The sequence below is a fragment of the Camelus ferus genome, chromosome 17 (assembly GCF_009834535.1).
Source record: "Camelus ferus isolate YT-003-E chromosome 17, BCGSAC_Cfer_1.0, whole genome shotgun sequence".
Taxonomy (NCBI): domain Eukaryota; kingdom Metazoa; phylum Chordata; class Mammalia; order Artiodactyla; family Camelidae; genus Camelus; species Camelus ferus.
In genome coordinates this window covers 17,906,685-17,919,765 of record NC_045712.1, presented here as the reverse complement: position 1 = coordinate 17,919,765, position 13,081 = coordinate 17,906,685, and the positions used below count along the sequence as shown (strand labels likewise).

The following is a 13,081-nucleotide window of genomic DNA, read 5'->3' as shown; positions in this document are numbered from 1 at the left end:
TTCTAAAAACACGCCCACGGAGAAAGGCAATGAAACGCCTTCTGAAAGGGAGGTTTGTGATGAAGCAAAACTGGGAGAAGGAAACATTTATTCAAAAACCAATTTCCTCAGCCCGTTGTGTTCCGTAAGCCTGTCTCCCGTGCTGAGGATATTGGTGTTTGAGCAAGAGGGTTCTCCTTTATTCCCAGAGTGAGGTCGCCCTGTGGTACTCACAGTGACGGAAGGGAAAAGGCAAAGGGCCCATTTCTGGCTTCCTTGGAATCTCCTGAACACTTTATTTCATATTTGCTGCTTTTTTTCTCCTCTTTTTTCAGAGACACCTTACAGAACCTTTAGAAATGCGATCCAGACAAGATAGCCATCCCCGCGGAGGGTGCTAAGCAAATATACAACACACAGGCTAAGCCCACAAACAACCAACAATATACCGCCATCAACATGGCCTCAGAATCCTACTTAACACAATGTTCCCGGCAGCAACACCTGGGCTCTCAAAATAAAACCCGTTTGGAGAGGCAGAACTAGGTTAGGGGGTTGTAAATATGGGTTCCCTCAAGCATCGGAAGCTCGTTTCTCTGCAGAACTCATTCGAGGATTCAACAAATAGTAACGTGGCTACCACGAGCTGGCCCCGTGCGTCACACTGCACAGTGGCCAGCAAGCCGGACGGGCCTGAGTGGGCTCAGGAGGCTTACACCTGAGAGAAGGCAGCAGCTTAGCAAGGACTGAAATCTGATACTACCACGAGAGAGTAATAAAGAGAACCCTGTTAGGCAGCATGGTCAGGGACGATCACACAGTGCAGATCCCCGGGAAGGACAGGGTACCTGCACGAGCGGTGAACCTGCTGGAGGCCAGTGACTGGAGACAGTGAGGAAGCGACCAACGAGAAGGCGAGAGGGGGAGGAGCGGGTGGCTCTCCCTTCCCTGCAGGCCCAGAGGCGCAAATGCTGCCAGAGATGAGAGACGGGTGATTCACTGGTCATATCACCCTTGTTCCGCACCAACTTTTTGCTCAGCTTAGAACAGTAGCTGGGTGAAGAGGCAGTAAGCCCAGACTTGGCACGGAGAAGAGCAGCTGGGCCCAGCTTTGCCTCTGAGCCTGGGCAGCGCTGCCGCCTGGCCTGAGTTTTGCTTACCGAGTCCCTCCCTCACCTTAACATCAGGCCCTGCTAACAGGAAACTTTCCACAGAAAAGCAGGGGAGGCTCAAGCTATTTGCACAAGTGGCGAGCACCATGGAGCAGCGAGGACCCGGGCTGACCTCACCAACTTCTCTCCGAATGTCCACCATTTGGTTGGCAGAGCTAAAGGAGCGCCCCTGGCGCCAGCCAGCCAGGGGCCTGGCACCAGGATCCACGTGTTGGCAGGTGAGAAATGACCAACAGAAAAATCTGTATTCCAAGGGTACTCACCACCCTGCTGGATTGGTCCTGCTTCCTTCTTTCCACGAGGCGATCGTTCTGCCTCTGGTTACAAAACCGCACCTTCTGAAGGGGCAGCGCACCCCCTGGCAGTAACCTCCCCTCTGTCACTTACAAATCCATTCATTTCCGATGGAGCTGTTCCAGTGCCCTTCAAAGAACCTGGCCCGTGTGAGCTGCACAAACAAATTAGGAGCCAGCCTTTCCCAAATGCCTCTATTTCATTTAAAAACCTTCTTTAATGAAGATATAAGGCCTTGGATGAGGCTGAAACACCAGCTTACCATGCGTGACAGCAGATCTTTCTCACAGACGATTTCCAGTGCCTGTAAAACTTTTTAAATACCTGACGGCTTAAAAGGAAAGAAACAGAGATTTCCTTGTTATGGGCTCAACTGTTCATTTTATATACCCTGTAAGTGACCATAATCCAAAAAATCAGCACAGACAATAGAGATAGAAGGCGACTTCAAACACGCACATACCCTGCTTTGTCAGAGTGGAAAATTAAAATGCAATGCCAGGCCCGTGACTATTTCGAAGCATCAGGCTAGAAAAGAGATACCCTCACCTTTTTCAGCTTCCTACTGTGCATCTCCCAATTATTTATTACTGAGATGCTCCTGAGGCACCATAAACACACACACACACATGCAAAAACCCCAGGCCTGGCTCACATATATACGGCTTGATTTTAAAATATTAGTATCTTTGCTCTTCCCATTAAAGCTGAAAATATTGTTGGGAGTTATAACTTCATGAATGAAAAACCCATAAAAATCTTTTAAGAGACCTAATCTTTTAATTAATCTCACCTCAATGCTGCTCAAGGGTTTAAACGAATTTGGTTGGTTTTAAAAGATAAAAGATCAGAATGCTTTAAAATAGCTTCTTATAATTTCAGTACCTACTTAAAGGTCCAAAAAGGAATACTTGAAAAATGCCTCGTCCTAGAATCAGGGTTCAAGACAGATCTTTAAAAATCTCCGGTCCAAACCGCAAGGTGTCTCTGATCTATATCCCTTCTGCCATAGTGCTTCCAAGGGGCGCTCATGCCCTGGCTGCAGGGCTCCAGGGGTGAACATGTTACTGCTCCCCCAGACAACCTGACCCTCGTAGCTGTGCTAGGAGACTGTTCTGCCATCTCCCTTCCCCCAACTTCTATCCCTGAGTCCTAGCTTCAGCTCTTAAGAGTCACAGAGCACAAGGTCAAGTACATGTAAAAAAAACTACTACTTTTGAGTATTAGTGAATTTGAGCTACATTTAAATATGGCAAACCCGTGGGCTAGAGAGGATATAAACCCTCAGGGGTGCTCTGGCACTGCTGGCGAGAGAGTATATTGAAGCAACCTCTTAGGAAAACAGTTTGGCATTACCTCCTGAAGTTGACTGTTCACAGCACCCTCTAACCCAGCAATACCACACCCAGGGGTGCACCTGAGAGGCATTCTTGCTCACATACGTGAGACTTTTCAAAGCAGCTCTGATTAAAATAGCAAAACCCAGGACATGACCACTCGTCTTCAGAAAGTAGATGACTACAATGGGATACATTCACATCATGGAATATTGCACAGTGACCATAATAATTATCTGATAGACAATTAGGCCATATGGACTAATCTTAATAACATACTATTAAGGAAAAAAATTATTCCCAAAAGATAATATGCAGCATGATCTTTTGTCTTTTTTTTTACAAAGTTGAAAGTATATGTTTTTGAGTTGTTTTTTAGGAACACATACAGATGCCTAAAACGCTGTAAAAAGAAGTGAAGCAGTGGGGACCAAGGGACTCAGGGTGATGGAGAGCTCGGTGAGGGGAAGGCAGGGGAGAGGATGGAGTGTGGGCCTATGACATGGTTAGATGTAGGACATCAAAATCGTGGCTTTTGTTCTGCGTGATAGGGTATGAAGATACTCATTGGCCATTAACTATAACTGCTTACATAATGTCTAAAAGCAGGCCCTGAATGAAAGCAAACAGAAATGACCGTCCATGGGCAGCAGGTGGGATTACAACACAGGATGGCTGCCACTCCCCTCACTCCGGAAAGCCTGCTTCCATTCCGGGAGCCTCTGTAAGAATTACAACATAGCGTCTGCCGTGTAGAAGCACTGAAGTCATTAATTGGATTCCAGATGTCTGGAATGGATTTATCCCTTCACTGCATCCCCCAGCCCGGGATCTATTTTGGGTCTAACACTTCACACAGGGTGCTGTTCTTAATTAAACCTGCTCTGCCTTCAGAGCTTTATGTCTGTGAGACAGTCCTCCAAACGTTCTCCTCTCCGTAAATTTGCTCTTACGTCCTGTTTCTGCAGCAAAAGTAATACTTGCTGGGATTTTAATAAACATGTCTGCGGTAGAAATACAGATTTCACACGCTTCCTACATTCCACAGTCCCTCTTCTTTATGCCGATTCCCACACCAAGCCTGCACTTTAGGGGCTTTGCAGTTTAAGCTCCATTTCTGCTGCCCACCAGTGGGGGCAACGAAAAGGATGCTGATCGCTCTTTAGGTTGGAAACACAGACACGATGTTGAAAAAAGTCATTAATTTCCAAGTGACACTGTGCCTCTCCCACTGTAACGTTTGCTAACGTTTGCTTTTGGTGACATCTGACTCCCGCTCACTGACATTAGACTGAAGCACAGTAGCCAAGTTACCTGTCCAACATCTGCGACTGGTTCCTAATTGGTTACTCAGCCTGTGTCTACTGGAAGCCAAAATGGAAAATGTTTAAAAATCAAGCAAACTAATTTTTTGCCATCCAAGAGGCAAAACAACCTGCTGACTGACTGTCCTTTCACTTTGCAAATGGTTATTTGAGCCTCAGGTGGAGGGGCGACTCATCTACTTATAAAACAAGTCAGATTCGAGACTTAATTTTTCTTTTCAGCCAAAAGGCAGCTGAATCTCGAGAAGCAAACACTGCTTTAAGGAAAATGAACGCCTGGCCGAGGTGGGATGCTCTTAGTCCAATACTAGGGGCCCTTCTGCTCTAGGGAAGTGGAGACATAGAAGGATGGGGGGCCCAGGGTTACAGACAGCATCATTCTGTTGTTCTGCGACTTTTGTTATTATTGGCGGAGCCCTGATGAGTGCCTGCTGAGTACCAGGTATGGAGGTGATCTCATTCCATCCTCCTCAGAGTACCTGCCTCATGGTGCCGGCTTCTCCACTTGCAGGTGAGGAAATTAAGGCTCGGAGATGCGATCTTGCAGCTCGTGGGTGGTGGGACCTGCATCCCCTCTCTCAGAAAACAGTACTGAACATCTGCTACGCACCGGGGACTAGTCTGAGGAATCTAAACCAAAGCCCTGTTGCCTACAGAACCTCCTTGGATCATCGGTGGGGTGGGCAGGAGGCATAACACTGTTGTCCCCTGTTTTACAGAGAAGGAAACAAAGGTTCAGAGAAATTAAGTGAATTGCTTGAGTCTCCTGCAGTCTTGGGCTGAAAGACTCAGCATGTTTCTCTACAAAAAAGGACCCTCTATTAAAAACAACAGGGGCAGCCTGCATGTGGTTCCTGCATTGGGACGTCACAACTGAGGACGCGCATGCTGGAGGATCCCTTATTCAAAAGCAGAAATTAAATTCTGGGTAACGGGCCAGCGTGGCTTCAGCTCAGACTTTCCACCCTTGCTGTCTGTGCTCCGGTCCAGAATCGCTGGTCCCTGACTCGGCTTTCTTGGTGTGACTGGCCCTCACTTACCACTTACCCGCATCTCTCAGCCCCGTGCATGTTTCCATCCTACTTAAGTAGAAGTGGTTCTTTAGACAACCTGCTCCATCTGTCAGCACCAGCCTCGCACATGGAACACACTGCTTCCCCTGCGCCCCCGCGGCTCTCCCCGGGGGCCCTTTTATGAGGTTCCATTTCAGGACGGTTATCCTGTTGTGAGCGCTTTCCCATATGTCTGTCTTCCCCACTAACCTAGAGGTTCTGTGAGCCGAGAGCCACTGCTCATTAACAATGTTCAGTCTTTCCTTAACTTTCAAAACGTCAGTGCCACATGGTTCAATCTAATACCTTAGCAGCGACCTTACAAAACTAGAGCTAGGAACATAACTGGTGTCCACGGAACACTTCTTGTCCCAAGAAACCAACCATAACAGATACTCAGACAGTTACCACCATCGTCAGTCCTCAAGGAAGGCTGTGATTATGTCCTCTAGGCCAAATGCTATAATGCTAATGCAGAAACAGAGACAAGACGCTGTGAAGGAGGACACAGGACAAACCAAGATTTCTTTGCAGCCCACATCAACCTGAAACTTAACTAGTTTTACCTAACTGTATTTCAAGGGGACAATAAACTTATGAAGGCTCTGAGTAGAGAGCCGAACTGTGGGCATCCCTGGTCTGTGACGATGACTTCCCAGTGGCATCTCCCCTCCTTCAAGGACAGCTGGGGAGAAAAACACAGTGAACAGGAGGCAAATGAAAGATACGCTTGTGCCCACTTGGAGGTCAGCATCCCACCCTTCCTTGTGATCCGTCATTAATGACAATTTCATTTCTTCAGAGGCTGGAAAATCACCACAGAGGCTGGCCTCAGTGGTCCCACAGCTGATCCTCCTTTGAAGGAAAAGCTTGAGAGAAAATGGAGACAACAGAGTGGCGGCCAGGCCCCCGTTTTGTCTGTGCTCCACCGGGGAGTGCCTACAGTCACGTCCCTTTCCTGCGCCAGCCCCGTCCTGACGCCCTCCCGTCTTACACTGGCTGGGGGTGGGGGGTGGGGCGTCACCTCACCCTGCAGACCTCACCCTGCAAGATGCCTGCCAGTTTCTACAAAGTTCCTTCTCATCGTGGACACTCTTTTCCATGGATTCTTCATTGTATATGTGCACAGGCTGTGTCAAATGGAGCTTCCTGTGCCTCTGCTCACAGTGCATTACATTTTTAATCAGTATATATAATTACTTACAGCAAGCTGCCAGGCCAGATTTTCTGAGCATTAGTCTAATTAACTTAAGCTTGATAATTATGTTCCAGATACCAGAGCAATACACACAGAATTTGCAGATTAATGCCACTAGCTTATTTGATTCCTATATTATGTCTTCTCAGACAGTGGGTTCATTTTTTGGGGTTTTTGTTTTAATGGCCATCTGATAATTACTTAGGTTTCAAAGTTTTCCCTCAAACAAAATCATTCTGCTATTTTAGATAGCTTCTCCGATAATTAACACAGACTGGACTGAAATAATAGATTTCTGTGTATTTTTAGTCACAAAAATCTTTTTTTTTTAACCTTATATAAGCTCAGGCTGAGGAAATATTAAAGAATAAAACGTTCTGATGGTCAAATGCAGAACCTTCCATGTTCTGACCACTCTGTGCTTTCTTTGCCTTTCGCATTTCCATTTGCCTTTGGGTTGATGAAAAATAAGAAGAAAAAAAAGGAAGCAGAAGCAGCAACAGACACAGAAAACCCCTGAGACGAGTAGGTGAGAAAGATCAGTTTCTGCTAGAATGAGGGCATGATCCATTCCCACAAGGATAATAACCAGTTAACTTGCTAAGTGAGTTTGCTAAGTGCCAGGCATGGTGTTAAGCCCTTTCTGTAGATTATCTCACCTAACCACCCTGACAACCTTGTGTGGCGGGTATGTGTTACGGGCTGCATTGCATCCTCCCCTAAAATACGTTGGAGTCCCAACCCGCAGGCCCTCAGGAGGCACCCTTGTTTGGAAACAGGGTCTTTACAGAGGTAGTCAGTTTCAAAGAAGGTTGCTGATAGTGGACTGATGTCCTCTGACAAAGGGGATACACGGACCCGGAGACAGCCACACACACAGGGAGAAGCCCACATGAAGATGAAGGCAGAGGTCAGGGCGATGGCCCACAGGCCAAGGAGTGCCAGGGACTGCCCGCAGACTGCTACCAGCGAGGAGAGCGCCCTGGAACAGATCTGCGCTCAGAAGGATGCAAACCTGCTCATAGTCTGATCCCAGATGTCTAGCCTCCAGACCTGTAAGACGACAGATTTCCTCTGCTCAAGCCACAGAGCATGTGGCACTCTCTGATGGCAGCCCTAGCAGACGAACACAGTACAAATATTCTGACTCCCCAGGGTACGGAGGCCGAGGCTCAGAAGAGCTGTGCGAATGAGGCCACACGTGAGCCACAGCGCTGTCACAGGCAGGGGTGGAGGCCATACCCAGGCTATTCTGCCTCCCCAGCTCCTGCCCTTGGCCCCACCTGCTGCTTCTGCCCCAGAGGACGGTGAGCATCGGTGCAGCGAATCCCAGGAACGGCTGGCGTGCCGTGGCTGCCTCAGTGCTTCTGAATGAAGAGTACAGCTGACGTGGTGGCTATTTCCAAGTTTATATGCAGCTTTGATTTAAAACAGAATGACTGCTGGAAATACCTGCTTTCTTGTTTCCGTGGGCAACTAAACAGAATTTACCTTTTTGTAGAGTGAGGGCAGCGGTCATACTCTGTTCTCTCCCCACCTCTAACATGAGAAGATAATGGGCCAAAATCTCACTCGCCAACGATGACAAGCATGAGGGGACCACAGCAAATAACAGCTCAAACCAGTGACTAAGAGGTGGGAGCGAAGGACAGGCGGGCTTTTCCAAGATGTCACAACAGAGGCAAAGAGCAAGGCAGAGAACAAGCCTGCTTCAGAGAGGCCACGGACACAGACTGTCTTGGGAAGAGAGGCAACCTTGGTCCAGGAACAAAAGCATAGGAATAAGAAGGAAAAAAAGAAAAAGAAAAAGAAGACAATTCTCTGAGAATGACTCCTGTAATGAATCCGATAGAGAGCCTGACGCCAGATGAAGGAAGCTCACGTGCACTGAGGGCCTGTTACAGCTGCTGTGTGTGTGACAGTGAAACTATTCACTTCTCCCCAAGAGTCTCGTGAAGCAGACGCTGTCATCACCCCCACTTGGCAGGAAATGGGGGCTCTGAGCAGTGAAATCCTTAGCCCAAGGCCGCCCATCTCCCTGGCCCAGCTGATCACTGGCAGTGCCCACGGAGGAGAGCAACACAGAGGGGTCACCCTAGGACACAACGGAAGTCTTCAGGAGAACCGCCTCCCTCCTTCTGGACACATCGTGTCGATGTGTGTCTTGGTATGTGTACAAGTTCACATTTAAAACTACAGGCAACTCACTGCAGAGAATTTTCACAAATTCCAAATTACATCCCAGTTCTTTCAGAATAGGAGCTCTTATTTTTAGGCATGACAGCACCTTTGAGAATCTGATCAAAGCTATGACTCCTTTTCCTAGAAAAATGTGTGCACAAACACAGGCACTTGACATGACACTCCCCTGGGGGCTCCATGGGTGACAAGCTTTTCAACCTACAGAGGATCCTTTTGGCCCCAAGGAGCCCAGCGATATCTCGGCACTACTGAGATGTGTAATGTGTCATCGGGCACCTGGATCGGGGCAGTTCCGCTCCTCGATCACTGGCGGGCATTTCTGTGTTACTGCATCTGGCTCTGCCACTCTGGGGAGCTCTACTGCTCCTCTTCCATCTTTATTCCCATCAGTGTCCTTGCACAGCATAGCTGTAACACGAATGTCTTCTGGCCTCTGGGTTTCAACGCGAATGTAACCCCTTCCTGGCAACACCCTAAGTTGCCTGCCCCTCTCCAGTCCCACCATGGTAGGTTTCCTTCAGAGCGGGGCTGTGGGCAGCCCTGTACCCCAGGTGTGGCCCACAGACCAGCGCCATCTACGGGCTTGTTAGAAACGCACACCTTAGCCTCCAGCCTGTGCGCGTTAAGTACTTAGAGTGCCTGGTCCAGCTCCGGGAGCCACTACCCCGAGGGGCTGCAGAGCACTTGAAACATGGCTAGTCTGCGCTGAGATGTGCTAGAAGGATAAGTTGTATACCCGATTTAGAAGACAGTGCAAAAAAGAATGTGAAATATCTCATTAGTAATTATCACGTGAGCTGTTGAAATTATAATAATATGGATATTTTGTGTTAAATAAAAAATATTATTAAAATTAATTTTATGTTTCCTTTTTTTCAAAAAAAAAATGGTGACCATAAAGTTTAAAATTACAAGGGTGTCTCATATTGTATTTATGTTGCAAAGGGCTGCTTTGAAGCGTTGAGAAGGGCTGGTTTAGGATAACTGGGCAGGAACCGGTATTGACAAAGCTACAGCCGCGGGGTCCATTCTGGCCCTGTGCCTGTTTTGGTAAATAAACTCTCACTGGAGCACGGCCATGCTCGCTCACTGCGTATGGTCCGTGAGTGCCTCCCCTCCGTGCTCCAGGAGCAGAAGTAAGCAGGTGCGACAGAAACTGCACGGCCTGCCGAGCATAAGTATTTACCTGGCTCTTCAGCGGGAGAAGTTTGCTGACCCCTGGTTGGGAGCCTTGCTTCCAGAGGGGGATGGCCCGGCTCCAAGTCAGGTCTCCACCACTTTCCAGTACCTGACGTTGGGCAAGGTACTTCATGTCTGTTTCTTACTACCGTGTCTGAAAAGAGTACCTATCTTACTGAGTTGATATAAAGTTAAAATCAATTCATAATGTGAAATTCTTTCAATTGTGCCTCGCACTTAGTATGTTTGCGGTAGGGAAGAACAAATCTGATTCCGTATTAGATCTGTTCCTTTAGCTCTCACCCTGTGCTCCGTTTCCTGGGCTCAGTCATGCTGGTTCCGCACCTTTTGTAAAACAAATGTTGCTTGTAGCCTGAAATATACAGGAGAGCCCATTCTCAAGGCTCTGACCTTTAAGGGCATTATCACTTTTCCATTCGTATAGAGATAAAAAGTTGCCTAACAGAGAATAACACTGGTCTCCTTGGAGGTTTACAGGAACATCGTGACCTGACCTTTGTGGACAGAGGCAAGAACACGAGATTCCAGCACCAAGAGGTCTGCAGTAACCAACCACATCCCCTCCCCTTTTTAGCACAAGAGGAGTCTGAATTCTGACTTGGGTAAGATGATTCCCTAGGACATGAATGTCTCATCCTCTCAGTTTGCAGACTTTCTGAATAGTCACTGCCCCTTGCCTCAACAACTCGCCACTCGATTTATTTTCGTCCTGCCGTGCACTGAGCAATGTGAGCTTGGACTCCGTAACAGGTTCTCCATACACGCCAGCCCCCAGTGCTACTACTGCTGGCCGTTACCCCAAGTATAATTAGACATCTTTGCTTTGTCACCTTTTTTCTTGTGTGTTGTCCCCAACGGACTAAAAACCCCAGGAGAGCAGGGACATTTTCGATCGACCAGCTATTTAACTGGGCACAGTTTCTGGCACATGGTAGAAAGTCAGTAAGTATTTGCTGGGTGGTCGAGGCGCACAGGAAGGTAATCTGCCTAAGGCTACCTGGTCAGTCAGTGGCCCGCACTTGAACCTGGTTCTTCCTGCTCCCCAATCTCTTAGCCTCTCCTACTCCACCAAGTGTGGTCTCTGGACCAGAAGCATCACCTGGGAGTGTGTTAGAAATGCAGGCTCTTAGGCACCACCCCAGAACTACCGAATCAAAAACTCTATTTTAACAAAATGTCCTGGAGATTCACGGGCATGTGTAAGTTCGGGAAGCAGTGCTCTGGGCTGTAACCCCCAGTAAAGACTCCCTGCTTATTCACTCAACAAGCAGTTCACGGTAGCATCGGTCTTTCCACTGAGCACTATGTCCAACCCCCTAATTCCAGAGCTGATTATTCCTACTCACTCCATGAAGGCCCCAGGGGTGTTTAGGTTCTGCAGTGAACGTTACTGTGCTGTGTCAGAAGGTGCCCTTTCTCCTGCCGGGTCCAAACCACTGCAGCGCAGGGGTGACCTCTCTGCACAGAAATCTGCTTAACATTCCACGCCAGCCTCCAGTGGCCAGGCCACGGGCCCAGAGGATACAGGGGGTCGAAAATCCACTTGTCAATAATTTCCCTTGGGGCACTTACCTCAGTGAATCGGTTCTCCTCTGCGTTCTACACACCCGCGGCTGCCCCACCACAACAGACATCCATTCCTACATTTAACAGCCCAGGTGCCTTCCTTTTTGATTCTACAAATAAATGCAAGTCATCTCCTACTCATATCACAAACCAACAAAAATCCTCTGCACACAGTCTGTTTTGGCTTCCTTGTTCCCTGGCTCCATGGCCCAACGCTCTTTGCCTATTTTCTGAGAAATGGCCCGTTCTGTGCCACTTCAGAGGACGAGGGCGCTTAAAATTAGCACAGAATCTTACGATGGGTTCCCATTTGCCACAGCAAGAAGTTTCAAATTGTGGTCATCTGTTGAACACTTTCAATTAGAAAAAGACTGATTAGCATAATTCTCAAAGGTCTGAACTCTAAACTCACAGATGGCCTCTCAGAGGGCTGATGGCACATAAAGGAGATTAGGATAAACCTAATTAGCTAGGGGGTGTTCCCGTTTCTGGAGTCAAGTGGTGAGCGATGGCGAGGAAGTGATGGATAGACAGATGGATGTAATGAAGCCCCATTAAAGTCCTTCTGATTCCCCCATGCAGGGATGGAGCGCATCACTCCATTAATGGTGCTGTGAGCTAACACAGTCCACGTTGGGCACTCTGACCTCGAAAATGAGTTTGAATCGCCTGCCCAGCTCTCTGCACGATCTACAGGATTTCAATGAGGCTGGAAGCTCTGTGTGCCTGTTGGGGAGACAGCCCCACCCCGTGGGCTGGAAGCACCCCCCCTTAGGGGCTGGTCTCCTCCTGGCTGGTCTGTAAAGGCAGAGTCTCGTAGCTTTTCTGTTCCCACTGCTCTACACCCCGTTTCCTCGGAAATGCGCTGTGCTTCGTGTCCGTTCCCCTGTGACACTGTGGGGACAGCTGAGGTTCTCCTGAGTGCCGAAAGCTCGACGTTATCACCCTCACACGCTGCTTGGGGACCAAAGGCAAGTTCTAAGGATGGGAAGTGGCAAGATAGGGCCCTTTTCTTGAGGAGCTCATGGCTCAGTCACAGAGACGGGACTGTGATAGTTCACAGCCTACCTGATGAGTCCTCTTGCCTGGGTGGCGAGTAACTCTTATTTCTTATAACCAAAAGAGAACACCTGAATTGTAGTCCCCATCCTGTTTCAGTCTTTCCAGAAAATATCACTAACCATCCAGCTGCTTACTCAAACCAAATGCGAGAAATTCTTAGCCCCTGAGGGTTCATATTCAACTCCATGAACAAAATCTACCTGTCGTGTTCCCAAAACGCACTGCCAAATGGCCTACTTCCCTCCACCTCCCCTGCACCATTATCTCTACCATAAACCACTGTGATCACCTCCAAATCGGTCCCCTTGCTTCAGCTTTCATCTGCTTTCAACCCAGCCAGGGTGATCCTTGTAAAATTCAGATCATGCTGTTTCCTTGTCTGAGGCCCTCCAACTCCCATCTCATTTGGCCTCCAAGACTCGAGGCCACTGCCTGCCTCTGTACCCAGACCTCCTCCTGCCCGCTCACCCGTGCTCCACACCCACTGGCCTGCCTTCTGTTTCCTGAACACGCCGAGCTCATCCCAGACCTGCGGCTTTCACAGCCACCGTTCCCGCTTCCTGGAAAGTTCTCTGCCCCCAGCTTCTCCAGACTTGCCTCTTACCCTTCCGTTACCAGTTACACCTCCTTGGCGAGGCCTCTTCTGACATCTCTACCCAAGTTCATCGGCTCCTGCGCCCATATTTTTATCCTA

The 13,081-nt window shown here is 48.5% G+C and overlaps 1 protein-coding gene and 1 long non-coding RNA gene across 11 annotated transcripts in view; one reads left to right on the top strand and one right to left on the bottom strand.

Annotated features, from left to right (window-relative positions):
- LOC116657105 overlaps positions 1 to 9,416 on the top strand; it is a 551,457-nt gene extending 542,041 nt beyond the window's left edge. For all 3 annotated transcript variants that reach the window (XR_004312080.1, XR_004312081.1, XR_004312082.1), the window contains one exon: positions 315 to 9,416. This is a non-coding gene — a long non-coding RNA (uncharacterized LOC116657105). The remainder of the gene's footprint in view (positions 1 to 314) is intronic.
- FHIT (fragile histidine triad diadenosine triphosphatase) overlaps positions 1 to 13,081 on the bottom strand; it is a 1,254,006-nt gene that overhangs the window by 32,262 nt on the left and 1,208,663 nt on the right. The window lies entirely within an intron of this gene.